This window comes from Prionailurus viverrinus, chromosome A1, assembly GCF_022837055.1.
Source record: "Prionailurus viverrinus isolate Anna chromosome A1, UM_Priviv_1.0, whole genome shotgun sequence".
Classification (NCBI taxonomy): domain Eukaryota; kingdom Metazoa; phylum Chordata; class Mammalia; order Carnivora; family Felidae; genus Prionailurus; species Prionailurus viverrinus.
In genome coordinates, this window is record NC_062561.1 from 89745676 (window position 1) to 89759334 (window position 13659).

Below are 13659 nucleotides of genomic sequence, written 5' to 3' on the forward strand. Positions count from 1 at the left end.
GCACATAGATGGCTCAGTGGGTTAAGCTTCTGACTCTTGGTTTCAGCTCAGGTCATGATCTCACAGGTTGGGAGTTTAAGCCCTGCATTGGGCTCTGTGCTGACAGCTACAGAACCTGCTTGGGATTCTGTCTCCTTCTCTTTCCCCCTCCCCGACTCGCTCGCTCTTGCTCTCTCTCCCTCTCTCAAAATAAACATCAAAAATAAATAAATTATATGTTTCAATAACACACCTTTGTGGATGTTAAGTTCTAGTTCTGATTATCTTTAAACGTTTCTTGCCTAAGCTGGACAACTTTGAAGTAAATTGCCACAATAGCCCTTGTATGGACAATCTTCATGCTGGTTATTCTGTGGGGATAATAACAGGACCTGATGGCATATGATTATTTAAAGAGCTGGAAAATGAAATGGATTCCCCAACAATTGTATAATTTAGCTAGCATTTTGACCATTTCCATGTAGCTAGAATAACAAAATTTCTCCTTAAAAGCCAGCGTATACCCCACTTGATAGGATTAACTATGGGTTTGTGAAAATAATGGGTGGCCGGCCCCACTTTCCTTATGACTAGATTGGGTGATGCACTGGGGGATGCCCATATCCCCAGACAATTCTTCTTCTATTTGCCAATGATTCTCGCAGTTAGGACATTGTTACACCCAGACATCAGAGAGCTTCTTGATGGTTTTATCCCTTAGCCATATTTGTCCCAGAAGCCACCTCTATTGATATAAAATTGTAAATAGAGGCTTTAGCCAAGCATTCAGCAGCCACCTTTAACTAAACTCAACATGCAGTTATGGACAAATTCAAACAATGGCCCTTAAATCCTGACTGCAGCTCAAGGAGGAACCTATGCTTTATTGAAACAGAGTATTATGTATATACTCCAAATTACCACAAAAAATGTAACTGACAAGAATACTCAATTGGTGCTTTAAACAATCCCTCTCTTTCCTTTAATGATTGGTTGATGTTCTGGTCTTTGTCAACTATCAAAGGACCCTTAGTTGGGCTTCTTTTTCTTTTTGTTTTCTAATTAGTGTGTTATATCCCTAGGGCAAACTGTCTCCACCTTTAATGACCACCAAAACCAGCACAATTCAAAACCTAACTCCTCTTTCTCAGGTAACATACATCCAAAGTTTACATCCTGGGATTGGGTATACCTTAAGACTGTTTCACAGGACAAAAAGCCTATCTGCACCAGGCCTGATCAGGTCCTCTTGACCACTCCAACAGTAGAAAAACTTCACAGCTTCTCCTCGTGGATCCATCTTTCCAAAATCAAGACCTCTCTGGCCCCAGATAAGGAGCCCTTTGCTAAGCAAAGCTGCGAAGCTGCGAGCAGGTGGGAGATCTATGCCTATTATTCAGAGGAGACCCTGGTGATACACACCCAGAGGCCTAGAGGCCCATGAGTCTGGCCCATGGCCAATCTCTACTCTCACATTCAATCATTCTATGATATTATCTTAGAAAAACGCCCCTTGATACATTCCTCCCAAAACTCTTACAATTTCTCCTTCCCAATTCCAAGACTTCATTCTCCACCTTTTTCTTCAGGGTGACCTCTCTGAATTCACTTGGTCAGAAATCATAACTTACCTGGAGCTATTCCTCTCCCCAATCCCTTGATGTCTTGCTCTCACAATACAATCATCACCCCTTTGGGGGCTAAGTTTTGTCTTTTTTCACATCATAACCTTCTTTTGGTTTCCTCCTTCCTGGACCATGCAACACAAGGATGGTTTTCCTGGAAAGGAACCCTGTTCATGACTATCCTAATTCCTTCCCTTCTTAGGACCCCTGGCCTCAATACTCATACTTGTAATTATTGGTCCTCCCCACTTCTTTAATCTCTTTGTTAAATCCGTCTCTTCCAGAATCCAACAATTCCATATATGAATGATGGTTCAACAGGGATTCCAGCCCATACCATCAGAGGGCCCGTTCTCACAAGTCCCATGTACCTGGCCACCAAAGAATTTCACTCAAGTTGCCTCTCAGCACGTTAATATAATACCATGCTCTGGTCTATAGCTGCACAGAACCCTTGATGAACCAACAAGTTTAGGTAGGGACATCTCTACACCCCTTATTAAGCAGGAAGAAGCTACTGGGGAGGAGACCTCCACCCAAATGCCATAGATTCTCCTTGTTGATCTATCGGGGCAGGGGGTGGGGGGGAATGTAGAGACTGCTTTTTGGCAAACAGGCTTGAGCAATGCAATATAGACAGGCATATCAGGCAACTCACCTCAAAAATATCCATAGGCCATGGGGCACCTGGGAGGCTCAGTTGGTTGAGTGTCCAACTTCGGCTCAGGTCATGATCTCACAGCTTGTGAGCTAGAGCCCTGCATGGGGCTCTGTGCTGACAGCTCGGAGCCTGGAGCCTGCTTCAGATTCTGTGTCTCCCTCTCTTTCTGCCCCTACCCCTCTCACGCGCTGTCTCTGTCTCTCTCTCAAAGATAAATCAGTGTTAAAAAAAATTTTTTTTTTAAATATCCACAGACCTTAACTAACCAATGGGCTACTTACAACTAGGCACACTTACTAAAAAAGGGAGAATTCTGTAGGTCACCATACCTCCTCACCTTTCCTTTTAAAGAATGGTCCATACCCACTGCCTTGTTGCAGACAGCTTCTCTGCTTTCCTGCCCACTATTCCCTTGTGGTGTATTCAGTAAACTATCTCCTTTGTCCTGCCTCAAGTGAATTCTTTCACCTTCCATGCCATTGACTTCCATCTGATCATCGCCCCACATTTGAAGGCCCCTGTCTGACCGAGAGACACCCCACTTAGACACCACATTATTCACAATAGCTAAGATGTGGGAACAACCTAAGTGTCCACTGATGGATGAATGAATAAAGAAAATGTGATATATTTTTAATGGAATATTATTCAGCCTTAAAATATAAGGAAATCCTGCCATTTGTGACAGCATGGATGAACCTGGGAAACATTATGCCAAGGAAAATAAGCCAGACACACAGAAAATAAGTGCTGTATAATCTCACTAATATGTGGAATCTAAAAAAGTCAAAAAGAAACAGAGTAGAATTGTGATTACCTGGGACTGGGAGTTGGCAAAATAGGATACATTGGTCAAATTTTCAGTTATAAGATGAGTAAGTTCTTGAAACTTAATGTACAGCATAATGACTATAGTTAATATACTGTAGGGGTGCCTGGGTGGCTCAGTTGGTTAAGCATCTGATTCTTGATTTCAGCTCAGGTCCTGATCTCATGGTTCAAGAGATAGAGCCCCACATCAGATCTGGTATCAGGCTTCACGCTGTCCTTGCAGAGCCTGCTTGGGATTCTCTCTCTACCCCTCCACCGTGCTTTCTCTGTCTCTTTCTCAAATAAATAAACTTTAAAAAGATATGTATATAGTATACTTAAAATTTGCTGACAGTAGATCTTACATGTTGTCACCACACAAAAAAATTATGTAAGGTGATAGAGGTGTTAATTAGTTTGTGATTATTTCACAATGTTTGTGTACAAACATTGTATTGCACACATTAAATATGTACAATTTCTATTTGTCAACCATACCTCAATAAAGCTGAGGGGAAAAGATAGGTTATGGAACAGCACTGTCAGCAGGGTCTAGGGATACAGGAGCTTACACACACAGGAGAGCCAGACAATAAAACAACAACAACAACAACAACAACAACAACAACAAGTGACCCAGATGATTTCAGCTACTGATAAAGGCCAGGTTAACATTTGAAAAAATCAATATAATTCACCATATTAACTAAAAAAGAAAAACCATCTTATTATCCTAGTAAATGCAGAAGAAGCATTTGACAAAATCTAATATTATTTTTTTAGGGACTTTAATAACAGGCTTTACTTATTCTCCAGTAGAAACTTACATAATGTTTATGGCTAAATAACAAGATATAAAGACTACACAAAACATTTTCTGGATTCATAACTTTTTTATTGAGGTATAATTGACTTATATTCGTTTCAGGTGTATAACATAATGATTTGATATTTGTATATTTGATAATGTAGTATATACTACATTAGTACCTGTTTTCATTAACCAAAAGAAATCCAAAGATTTCATTTTTAAGGGAAAAGCTGTGACCATACTAATCCAGGTCTTTTGTAAAATCAAAGTAGTGTAACTTGAACTTTCAGAAAGTGGGCAATACTCCTCACTTTATGCCAGTTTGGTTTACCAAAGGTCTCATAGGAACATTCTACTTTCTTTTTTTTTTTAATGTTTATTTATTTATTTTGACAGAGAGCAACCTGGGCAGGGGCAGAGGGAAAGAGAATCCCAAGCTGGGTCCTCACTGTCAACACAGAGCCCGAAGTGGGGCTCTATCCCACAAACCGTAAGATGGTGACCTGAGCTAAAATCAACAATCTGACGCTTAACCAATTGAGCCACCCAGGCACCTCTACAACATTCTATTTTTGGAGAGCAGGGAAATCTATACTGCAAAAAGTCTAGTTAACATCTGTCACCATACATAGTTCTGTTTCTTTTTTCTTGTGTCTAATGTCCATTTTTGATAAAACTCAGCAAACCAGGAGAATTGACTCTCAACCCTAGAAAGGGCTATCATACTCAATGTTGAAAGTCTGAGAGCCTTCCCCCAAAGAAGAACAAGGATTTACACTCTCACCACTTCTATTTAGGATTGCTTTAGACATTCTAGCCAGTACAACAAGGTGAGAAAAGTAATTAAAGGCATCCAGATTGGAAAGGAAGAGGTACAATTTTCATTCATCACAATGATGTAATATCTATGGGGAAAATCCACCACAATCTCCCCCCGACACACACACACACACACACACACACACACAAATACTAGAAGTAAACATGTTTAGCAAAGTTACAAGATACATCATCGATAGCTAAAATAAATTGTGTTTCTATATACTAGACATGAATAATTGGAAATCGTTTTGTTTTAAAAAATAAAAGAAACTGCTGAATTCCATTGTGTTACTTTTAGACATGACTGAGAAACAAAAAGTTGTGCGTAATTTCTGAAGTATTATAATGAGGAAAATGGTGCAGACACAATCTGCATTTTGCAAGCATTACAGAGTTACAGCATGCCTCAACAGCTGAGTACTCATGGTTTGGTTTTGTTTTTTGGAGAAACTGAAATAAATGAATCATTTCCCCATGAGCTCAGCCAGCCCATTCACCACAGGCTCTAGACTTTGGATAGCCTCCAGCTAAGCAGGTTACCTGTGAGAAAAAAGACTCACTCTCAACACTGGCTGTGATGTTTCTCTCCTTTCTCCCCTCTCTTATAAATCCTACATGTGCCTTTATTTGAGAAAATCAACCAGTTGATTGGTCTCTGTCATATTCCTGTGCAAGGGAATCTCAACAATCTCAACAAGTGAGTTTTGGAGCTCTTTCCTGACTCTTCACACAGCCCCTCCTAATAGGTTGCAGTAATTCCTTAAACTAGTCACTGGGTAAAAGGTAAAAGGCTTATTTTAAAACCATCTGAAGCTTCTTAGAAGGAGCTGTGGACAAGTACCAAATAACATGTTTATTTTTTTTAAAGTTTTTATTTAAACTACAGTTGGTTTACAGTGTAGTATTAGCTTTAGGTATGCAATATAGTGATTCAGTGCTTCCATACAACACCTACCAGGTGTTCATCACAGCAAGTGGAGTCCTTAATCTCATGACCTATTTAACCCATCCCCTTTTCCCCCCATCTCCTTTCTGGTAACCATCTGTTTGTTCTCTATAGTTAAGAGTCTGTTTCTTGGCTTGCCTCTTGCTCTTTTTTCCTTTGCTTATTTGGTTGTTGTTTTTTTTTTTTTCTTAAATTCCACATATGAGTGAAAATATATAAATAAATAAATAAACTTAAAAAACATCCCACATGAGTGAAATCACATGGTATTTGTCTTTCTCTGACTTACCAAAAAAAACATGTGTAAATGAGCTTCTTTGGTTTAGTTCCTAAGGGCTACACCTGACCCACCTCCTTGGCCTATTGCTTTCTGTTTAAAATTTCATAAAAGTAGGGTGAAATGATGTAGAAGGAATTTATGGCATGAAAGTATAATAATTACACTTCTTGAATATTTTTACAAACCAAGTTACAAGACAGTGCAAAGTATTTTTGTTAAAATAGTGTGTGTATTAAAATATGCATGAAAAGAATCTGAAAAGCTCTAAGCAAAATATTAACAATTAGGTGGCATTGTTGAAGGTGATTTTCATTTTCTTTATGCTAATTATTCTTATGCCTGTCTAATTTTTCTATACTGTGCACATATTGATGGAATAATCCTTAAGTTTCTAAAAATACAAATGGGAGTCCTAAGGAACTAAAAGAACTGGAGGAAGTTGACCACCCACATGACACAAGCAGCAGGGAGAGCACCAGGGTGCACCTTGGCCAAGGGTGCCTCTGTTTCTGCCCACTTTGGTGCAGTGTAACAGCAAGCCCATTTAGTCTCATGTTGCCAAATAAAAACAGAAAGTTAGCATTGACACACAGGAAGAAGGGAAAGCCAGAACTCCCTCTCACCTCACTACAGGGTCACATTTTTAACAAGTTACTAAAACAAAAAGACTGAAGGAACTTGGAAAGGCTCTTATGCTGGGAGATGCTTCCATATCTGGTTCTTGTGTCTGTAACTGCAGTAGGCAGAATTCAAAGATGGGTCCCAAGTTTCCCATGCTGGTGTACATACCCTGTATACTCCCCTTCCCTTGAGTAAATACGAAGGGATATCATACCCATGATCATGATACATTTTATGGAAGAAGCAATTTTGCAGATGTAATTAAGTTCACTGGCCAGTTGACTTTGAATAAATCCATTTTGGGTGGGCCTGATTTAATTAGGTGAAACCTCAGACAAAAGTGAAGTACCAGGGGAGGTTGCACTCTTGGCCTCAAGGGAGAAGTAAAGTATCCTATTGTGAAAGGGTCAATGAGCCAGCAAGAGGGCTCTGAGAACAGCATCCAACAAACAGCCAGCAAAGCAATGGGGATTTTAGTCCACAACCACAAGGAACTGGAGTCTGCCTACAGCTAATAAGGTTGGGAGAGAATCCCGAGCCTCAGAGAATATGGCAGCAATGGCCAAAACCATGATTCCACCTGGTGAAACATGAGGAAAGGACCTTGCTAACTTGTCCCCAGACTCTTGACCCACCAAAACTGTATGATAATAAATTTGTGTTGTTTCAAGCCACTAAATTTGTGGCAATTTGTCATGCAGTAATAAAAATTAAAAATGGCCTTTTGAATTAAGGAACCCCTCTTTTTTAAAAAATTGTTATTGTGAAAAATATCTTTGTTGTGCAAATTTTTACATGTGCAAAGATCTTAAGCACACAACTAAGTGAATACACACACACACGTGCCCATCACCCAGATCAAGGTAGTATGTTTCCAGCACCCGAAACTGTTACCTCCTGTCTCTCTGCCATCAGTACCTGCACTTCTTTCCCCGAAGTAACAGTATTTCTAACTTCTATCAGCAGAGATTAGTTTTGCTCATGCTTGAATATCTTATGTATGCAATCAACAGAAAATAGGATCTTTTATGCCTGACTTCTTTGTTCAGTATTAATGTGAGTGAAATCTATTGATGTTTGTAACAGTAAACTTATCTACTTCTGTTCGAGCTGCCGTAACAAAATACATGATTCAAATCTGTATCTATAGGAGGTAGACCTACTGGTGCAAGAAAAAGTTAACGGAGAATATTGATACTGATCACTAAATATTGATAGTTGTGGGTTTTCTGGTGAATTTTTTTCTATTTTTTTTTTCCCGGATTTGCCGAGTTGGTTTTACTTTTTTAATGGATTTTTATAATGAGGAGGGAAGGGAGGATACCCTGTATAGGATTCAATCTAGCGTGTTTTTTCAAGACCCGATACCTCCAGCTGAAACACTTGTTTAAAGGGTGGAAATCAGGGCATTCACTTTCGAATGTCCCCTCTCTGTAAACAGAGCTTTACTACTATTCTTACTTTCTAATCTTATACTCTAATAAACTTTTGTTTGCTGTTAGAAAGGAAGGAAGGAAGAAAGGAAGGAAGAAAGGAAGGAAGAAAGAGAAAGAAAAAGAAAAAGAAAAGAAAAAGAAAAAGAAAAAGAAAAAAAGAAAAAGAAAAAGAAAAAGAAAAAGAAAAGAAAAAGAAAAAGAAAGAAAAGGAGGGAAATCTTAGGTAGCAGAGTTGCACGGGTGGAGGCCTCTGAGATCTCAGCCACTTCTGAAAGTGCTGGTGCTATTGCCAACAAAAAATGTTATGGTTTTTTTTTTTTTAATTGAGAGGGGGTGCAAGATTCCTACGCATTAATTTCTGAAAATAATATACACTCACAGTTTAATTTGAAAAAAAATTAAAAACAAGGTGAGATTATAGAAGGCTTCCCCTGCGTTCAGGCCCATTCCCCAAAGTGAGAGGTGGGAGTGACTTGAGTGTCTTTCCCAAAACCAAGGCGTGGGGTGTGCGCTTCGCGTACCCTTCTCTGACAGCGCTCGTGGAGCTCAGGTTCCCTGCCTGTGACTCTGGTTAAACTAATCTTTCCGGTCAGGATACGGTTCTGTTTTAACCTGTAAAATTTCCTCAATGCTTCCTTTTCCTGAAAAACCCTTGAAAAGTTATCAGCAGTGAAGACACCCAAAGGGACTTTGCAGCAGGGTAGTGTGGCTGAGCGGTCTAAGGCGCTGGATTAAGGCTCCAGACTCTTTGGAGGCGTGGGTATGAATTCCACCGCTGCTAGTTTCTTGACGTGCTTTATGCTATTTTGCTTTGGGTCACAAAAGAGGAATGAGGCAGAATTGGGAGGGCTCCGACCTCAGTGTCTGGGATTCCGTTTTAGCAGCGTGAGTCTGCTACGGATTGTCGGATGCTCTGTGCGGTCTCCGTGCGCTCTGGTGTCCTGAGACAGTGAGTTGGGATGAGGTATTTAACAGGCGTACGTGGCTGAGGCGGAAAAACGGCTGTGTAGATACCGTTTCTCTCCATCCTGGAAGATCGCGCGTCTCTGTACAAGCAGAAGTGATGTGGAAGTCCTGAACTGGACCCTGGTATGTCCCCATAGAGTCTCCAAGTGTACCCCAATGTAGTAAATTGCAAGTAGTAGATGATGGTGGATGTTCTAAATCAGGACCGAGTTTGATTTACAGAGTCTCCAAATGTTAAGTAGTAAGAAGAAAAATGGCAGGGGAAGCCCCACACATTGCTTTGGCCCAGCTTTGAACCCAGAACTTCCACACGTATTAAGCGAACGTGATAACCACTACACTACGGAAACTTTTGGCTGGGGAAATCCCTGTAAGACCTTTGATGATTAAGAGAGCCTCCCTGGGTACACTAGATGCAAAGTTCTACGACTAAGATGGGTCCAGGTCCCATGCTGGCGGAAAACAAAGGCGAACGGCTCTGCACCCAACCCTTCACCTGCGACCCTCAGTTCTGGAACGGCTCACTCACTCTCCTACCTGCTCTTCTTACTAAACCCCAGGACACTCAGAGCTCTGGGGTATGCCAACTCTGTTCAAGGACAAAACCATCCACATAAGGGACCTAGCTAGAAAGTTAGTAGAATTGAAAAAGCGGGCTCGTCCGGGATTTGAACCCGGGACCTCTCGCACCCAAAGCGAGAATCATACCCCTAGACCAACGAGCCACTTCGTACTTAGCTGTTTTTTGCTCAGCTCATAATCAGATTCTCCAAGAAGTAATTTTTATCACCGACGGAGATTTTTATTTTTGACATATTGAAATTGCTCTCTGGATCTGAGTCTCCCACACCCAACGCATCCCTACTCCACAGTCTGGGCATCGGTCATTAATCTCATCCGTAGGTAGCTCGCCCAGCGTAAACGGTCCGTGTCCCTTGGTCCCTCTGTATGTAATCTGGAATCCGAAGGAGTGCCTCACTAGCAGCAGGTAGGAGCAGCAGGCAGGGGCAACTTTCCGCTTTGGGGACCGGGAGCCCCTGCCCAAGGGAGCCCAAGCAAGGCGCAAGTCTGGAGGCCCAGGGTCTGGGCTCAGAGGCCGGGAGAAGCCCAGGGCTCCCGGAGAGAACCGCGCGCGGGATTTGGAGGGGACGCGGGACTGACTGGGTCCTGAGCCGCCACAAGCGAAATGAAGTCGAGGTAGTAGTCCCTTCAGGTGGGGCGCCTGGTAAAAGGGCGAGAGCTTTTCTTTTATTGTTTTATGAAAACATGAAAAGCAACACACCCTTATTTGCAAAAGCTTCACAAAATGTAGGGAAGTGTAAGGCAGAAACAAGATGACCGGAAACCCCGTTCCCTTGGGGTGGCTGGCTGAAGTGGTGGTTGCGCAGCTCTGGAGGCTCGCTCTAGAGCGCGCGCGCACACTGGGCACGCAGGCTGAATGCCCCGGCTCTCCGTCCCCGAAGCTTTGTCCGAGATTGCACTGGAGCAGCCATCGGCTCCCGCCAAACCAGGGTCCTGGGCTGTGCGGGCGCTGTCCTCCCTCGTCTCAGGCTTGCTTTCCCTAAAAAGACTTTAACTGCGCTGGATTATTCAGTAGTAAAAAAACAAAAACCAGTGATTCTGATTTCCTGCTGTAAAATTCACGAAAATCCACTCAGAGCTGGTCCAAAGGTTTATTTTTGTGCAGCCAGCAAAGAAATTTCCTACACAACGGCAGTTATAAAAAATGAGTGGGAGACGAATGGTGGTTAACCTCCTCCAAGGAAAAAAGTGCTAATTTATCTACTGCCACTCCACGATCTTGCTCATCCCTCTGCATTGACCGCTCCATTCGCTGCTCCTCTCGGACTTTTCCTTGAAAACACAATGCTAACCCGCCTCTTCGCCACAAGGCGTTGGCGTTGCCCTCGTCTCTTTTCGAGACGCACAAAGCGTTAGATGGGCTCTCTTCTGCCCTAGGCCACCGTGTGTCCTCGGCCTCCGTTACTACCACCTCCGTGTCGTAAGCATTTGCTTCTCTTCTCTATGGAATTATATAAAGAAAAGTACAAACTTCCACAATTAGTAACACCTGCCCTAAAGACTATAATTGTCCCATTTACTTCCGGTCTTTTTTTAACCATTTAGTTTTTCTTTTAAACAAAACAATAAAAACACAACTGCTGACCTTCTGACTTTGATTTATTTATTTATGCTGTTAAAGGAAGTCAAGTGTACAAAATGAAACTAAATCCCCAGTGAACAACTGGGGCGCTGCCAGATAGGCAGAGCCAGGCTCACGGAGGGTCTAGGGCACCATCCCGCCACGGCTTTCGCCCGCACGACCCTACTAGGCAGCCGTGGCTCAGGCAGAGGCGTGACCATGCCCCGCCGCGCTATCCCAGCCCGCAGGAGTCCTCTCTCCAAGTCAAACGGGACCTTCAGAAAAGTCCCCACGTGGGGACGCGGCTGACTCCTGGCAGCACTCTATCGCGATTCGGGTTTCGAAAACAACCCCGGCCTGGGGCAACAGAGTGGAGAAAACCGCTTGCGGAAACCTGGGTAGACGCCGGAGAAGAGGCAAAGGGAGTAAGCCGGTAGGGAGCGTGGTGGATGGGGGCCACAGGCCTTTGCACCGGCCGGCTCCCATCCAAAGAGCCTAGAGTGCTTCAAGACCCGAACAGACACGCCCAGGATAGGCCAGGAGCGTACCGGCACCTTCCGGCACCTGCGCGTCCCGGGCTCCTGGAATTCGTTGACCCTATGTTCCTGCCCCACTGGACAACCACCTCACTATGGAAGCTAGATTGTGGAGAGCAATGGCGAGCCAAGGGTAAGGCTTAAACCTAGTCCCCCTCCAGACTAAAATAGATTCCCAGGGTGCGTTGTTAAGAGGTGGGCACAGACAGGTGGTCCCCACTTAACGGAGAAGACAGAGACCAGGGCGACTCCCTGGCCTGAGTAGGTGAGAGGAGGGGAACGGAAAGACCTTCCACGAACTTGCAGAGAGCCTGCGAAGGATACCAGCGAAGGACCGCTGTGGAGAAGACGCGCGGAGCCAGCGGAGCCTGTGATCGAAAGGTCACGGACGCAGTGGGTTTGGTTCTTGAAAAAGTAAAGCCACTTTTAGTCGGTGGGCATCTAAGTGTCAAGGAACAGGCAGCTCCGCCTAAGGCCTGGTCTCTAAGAAAAGCGGAAATTCGTGTTGGCTCAAGCATCTTCCGCTTTTCCACCTTTGAGGAAGGGGTGGGGAAAAAAAGACGCACCAGCAGGCCCCAGCGAGATTTGAACTCGCGACCCCTGGTTTACAAGACCAGTGCTCTAACCCCTGAGCTATGGAGCCAACCGTAAACTTAGTCGCTGCGCAAGAGTACTTGATGCTTTCGTCGTTTGCCGCGCAGCCGCAATGAACCACAGAAAGGAGCTAAGCAGTAACAAGCCGGCCGGCGTCTCTCCACGAACTAGGGCCCAGTTGGGCCCTCGCTGCCTCTCCGGGGACTTCAATAAGTGTCAGTGAGGCAGGCCAAACCGCAAATCCTGGGAGACAGGGCAGATCGTGTGAGAGATAGGGTGAGAGCACTACCCGACGTGGGCGGGGGCGGGGCCTCCAGTGGGCGGAGCTGTAGGAAGACCTGAGGTCCTTCTCCGGCTTGGGAGTCGGGGGCAAAGACGGGTTGGATAGATAAGTCCAAGGCTTATTCTGTATGAGAATGAGTCCAAGGTCAGGGCTGCGAGGGAGGAGTTAGGGTAAGGATGTCAGTAGGCCTGTTCCGAAGGAATCCAGGTCCGGGCTGGTAAGGTGGGCTGTCAGCGGGCAGTGAGTGAGAGGCTGAGAGAGGGTGTTGGAGAAATCGGAAGGTCAGAGCGTGAGGAGGTGCTGGTGGGAAAAGGACTGGATCAGGGGTGGGGTTCCCTAGCCCCTGAGGCACCTTTAGGCAAGTTAGGAAAAGGCAACCTTTTGTAGCAACCTGGATGGAACTGGAAAGTGTTATGCTAAGTGAAATAAGTCATACAGAGAAAGACAGATACCATATGTTTTCACTCTTATGTGGATCCTGAGAAACTTAATAGAAAACCATGGAGGAGGGGAAGAAAAAAAAAAAAAAAGAGGTTAGAGAGGGAGGGAGCCAAAACATAAAAGACTCTTAAAAACTGAAAACAAACTGAGGGTTGATGGGGTGGGTGATGGGTATTGAGGAGGGCACCTGTTGGGATGAGCACTGGGTGTTCTATAGAAACCAATTTGACAATAAATTTCATATTTAAAAAAAAATAAAATAAAAAATAAAAAAATAAAAACTTTCAAATAGTTAAAAAAAAAATAAAGGAAAAGGCAACCTTTGGGGCCCACCCCAACTCTGGAGGTGCTGGTTCTGTAAAAGTCCCTAAAAGCCCAGGGGATAGAGAGCAGGGTGAGAGCCCAGGTGAGAGACAGGAGCCCTAGCCCTGCAACGGTCGGTCAGGAAGTTTCGGCTGTACAAGATATGGAAGCAGCCCAAGTGTCCATCATTGATGAATGGGTAAAGAAGAAGTGGTATATATATATAATGGAATGTTATTCAGCCATAGAAAGGAATGAAATTTTGCCATTTGCAAGCACATGGATAGGAGCTAGAGAGTATAATGTTAAGTGAAATAAGCCAGAGAAAGGCAAATACCATATGATTTCACTCGTGTGTGGAATTTAAGAAACAAATCAAGTGAGCAAAGGGAAAAAAATAAG

General features: G+C 43.7%; 2 non-coding genes across 2 annotated transcripts; both read right to left on the reverse strand.

Moving 5' to 3' along the window:
- Positions 1–9610: 9610 nt before the first annotated feature.
- Positions 9611–9682, reverse strand: TRNAP-UGG (transfer RNA proline (anticodon UGG)). The gene has a single exon. It is a non-coding gene; the product is annotated as a tRNA-Pro (tRNA).
- A 2524-nt stretch (positions 9683–12206) lies between these two features.
- On the reverse strand, positions 12207–12279 carry TRNAT-UGU (transfer RNA threonine (anticodon UGU)). Its single transcript has one exon. It is a non-coding gene; the product is annotated as a tRNA-Thr (tRNA).
- Positions 12280–13659: the final 1380 nt, after the last annotated feature.